This window comes from Lynx canadensis, chromosome D4, assembly GCF_007474595.2.
Source record: "Lynx canadensis isolate LIC74 chromosome D4, mLynCan4.pri.v2, whole genome shotgun sequence".
In the NCBI taxonomy this organism is placed as follows: Eukaryota; Metazoa; Chordata; class Mammalia; order Carnivora; family Felidae; genus Lynx; species Lynx canadensis.
The window spans coordinates 31,301,957-31,305,283 of record NC_044315.2 but is presented as its reverse complement, the minus strand read 5'-3'; the positions used below and the strand labels follow the sequence as shown (position 1 = coordinate 31,305,283).

At 37.1% G+C, this 3,327-nt stretch overlaps 1 pseudogene; it reads right to left on the bottom strand.

Annotated features, from left to right (window-relative positions):
- Positions 1 to 2,284: 2,284 nt before the first annotated feature.
- Positions 2,285 to 2,547, bottom strand: LOC115499677 (annotated as a pseudogene).
- Positions 2,548 to 3,327: the final 780 nt, after the last annotated feature.

Here is a 3,327-nt window from a genome sequence, read left to right as displayed (position 1 = left end):
TATACCAGAACATTAGACTTTTAGGAATTTTATATAATTTCTAAAACATTTATATTAATAAAATATATTCATAAAAATATAGTTTGAGAAAGTATAGAATCATTTATTTGATAATGCTTATTTGATCATTTAACAACCAAATAAATCTAATTAGTTTAATCCCTCATTTTTTATAAAAAGAGAGAACAAATCTAAGATGTTCTAGGGACCCTCAGGAATACCTCATATCCCAAAGTTAGTTTTAAGTCAAAAAAGACTTCATTTAGAATTTGATTTTGGGAAGTGTGTCAAAAACATCAAAGGTTTGGACACAGATAATTATGAAACACACGTGGGGCACCTATGTGACTCAGTTGGTTAAGTGTCCAACTTTGGCTCAGTCAGGATCTCTTGGTTTGTGAGTTTTAGCCCCGCATCTGGCTCTGTGCAGATAGCTGGGAGTCTGGAGCTTGTTTTGGGATTCCATGTCTCCTTCTTTCTTTACCCCTCCCCCGCTCATGCTCTGTGTGTGTCTCTCTCTCTCAAAAATAAATGAACATGAAAAAAATTTTTAAAAAGAAACAATATTTATTTAACTAAAATGACAAAGACTTATTTTTCTGTATATTGTTTTTAACGTTTATTCATTTTTTGATAGAGACAGAGCATGAGTAGGGAAAGGGCAGAGAGAGAGAGAGAGAGGGAGACACAGAATCCAAAGCAAGCTCCAGGCTTTGAAATGAGAGCACAGGGCCCGTCGCGGGGCTTGAACTCATGGATCATGAGATCATGACCTGAGCTGAAGTTGGACACTTAACCAACTGAGCCACCCAAGCGCCCCAAATGACAAAGCTTTCAAAGGGAAATATAGAACATTATGTAGTTCTGATAAAAACTTAGCTCTTTTAATATCCAGGATACTCAGCATATTTGTGTAATCAAAGACCTGATGGAAAAGATAATATAAATTACAGAAAATTATTTTGTTAAAACACAAAGTCTTTTTTAATGAAAATGAGCTTTATTACATCAAGTCATAAATACATAAAAAGATGCAAATAGTTTTAGTCGTTTTCTTCTGGATGTTTGAATCAACTTATAGGAAAAGCAGAACTGAAATCCACACAGTCTGAGTAGGAAAATTTTCAGGGGTTCATGTTAAGTTAGGTTTGGTAGGTTGCTCTTTCTTCTGTTTTTATAACTTGTGTGTTTTTAAAAAATTGATCTCAAAGCACTAATAGTCATGCAAGCAAATGCTGTAGCACAAAAGAAATTACATTAAGCAGAATCCACACCATGTGGCAAATGTTTGTGCTAAAAACAAAACCCTCAGAGTTGTATTAGCACATGAAAAGGAACAAGGAACAATCTGGGTAACATAACTGTGTTCAAAAAAGATGAAATAGAGACACTGGTATCTTTGATGTGAGATAGGTGTCTTTTACATGCTTTATTTATTTATTTACTTATTTATTTATATTTTATTATTTTAATGTTTGTTTCTTGAGAGAGAGAGAAAGAGAGAGAGTAAGCAGGGGAGGGGCAGAGAGAGAGACACAGAATTGGAAGCAGGTTCTAGGCTCTGAGCTGTCAGCACAGAGCTCAATGCGGGGCTCAAACCCATGAACCATGAGATCATGACCTGAGATCAAGTCGGATGCTTAACCAACTGAGCCACCCAGGCACCCCAAGTTATTTATTTATTTTAAACTAAGTTTATTTATTTATTTTGAGAGAGAAAGAGAGAGTGAGTGGAGGAGGAGCAGAGAGACAGGGAGAGAGAATCCCAAGTAGGCTCCACACTGTCAGCACAGAGCCTGATGCAGGGTGTGAACTCACAAACCTTGAGATCATGACCTGAGCAGAAACCAAGAGTCAGATGTTTAAGTGACTGAACCACCCAGCCACTCTATTTATCTTTTTTTAAGTTTATTTATTTATTTTGAGAGAGAGAGAGAGAGAGGCAGGAGGGGCAGAGAGAGGGGGAGAAAGATATAATCCCAACCAGTCTGACATAGGGTTCAAACCCATGAACTGTGAGATCATGACCTGAGCCAAAACCAAGATGCTTAAGTGACTGAGCCATGTGGATGCCCCTTTTACATGCATCTTTTCAATCAATGTTTAAAAAAAAACAAAAGCAAAACCAAAACCCTAGGTAGTTCCTAACTATTCAAAATATAAACCCTATTCAACTGCAAAATATTTCTCAATCTCAGAGCCTCATGAACCATGAAAGGGACATGTGAAAGAGAAACCTTCCCATCTTGGAAGAAAATGGAAAACCTTCCATGCTAACAGGCAGCTAGGATCTGGCATTCCATTCCATTTCAGCCAAGCATCTTGAACTAGTCCTCCAGCATGAATGATGCCTTGTTTTAGTCTCTTCATGGTGCTCTTGCTCCCTGCATAGATGAGTCTAATCTCTTTCCCCAGCTCCTCGATGATGACCAGCAGCTCAGCCTATTTGTTTTGGGGTAGCTGGCTGTTCCCAGTTCCCTGAGTGTAGACTAGAGATAGTAGCCTGTAGTCACTCAGCAGATGGCAGTAGTGTGAGGATGTCTCCATAGTGGTAGAGAGTGGGTGGACACCTCCAGCAGCATTGAGGGAGGCAGCAGGCACAGGACAAACATAAAAGCTTGCTTTCTTAAGAGATTACTTTATTTCTTTTTCTTTTTTAAAATGTATTTACATAAATTCAAGTTAGTTAATATACAGTGTAGTCTTGGTTTCAGGAGTAGAAGAACCCAGTGATTCATCACTTACATATAAAACCCAGTGTTCATCCCAACAAGTGCTCTCAACACCCATCACCCATTCAACCCATCCCTCTACCCACATCCCCTCCAGCAACCCTCAGTTTGTTCTCTGTATTTAAGAGCCTCTTATGGTTTGCCTCCCTTTTCTGATTTTATCTTATTTTCTTTCCCCTCCCCTATGTTCATCTGTTCTGTTTTCTTAAATTCCATATATGAGTGAAATCATATGATATTTGTCTTTCTGACTGACTTATTTCACCTAGGATAATACATTCTAGTTCCATCCACGTTGTTGCAAATGGAGATTACTTTAAAAAGTAAAGGAAACCTTTCACAATATCTTATCAAAAGCAGACCAATAGTCCAAGAAAAGTTTATTTTTGAAGTGAGGAAGGAAAATTAAGCTTTAGTTTCATATAAGTACACTATTGATATTAAAGTTTAATTTTAAAGCCCTTATAATAACAATTTAAATTTTAGCCAACTTGACCATATATGAAATTCCTTTCTCAAAATTTCTTTTCCATAAACCATACACAACTTTTAATGTGCATTTAGGTTTTGTCCCTTTTCTTTCTTGTTCTAGAAA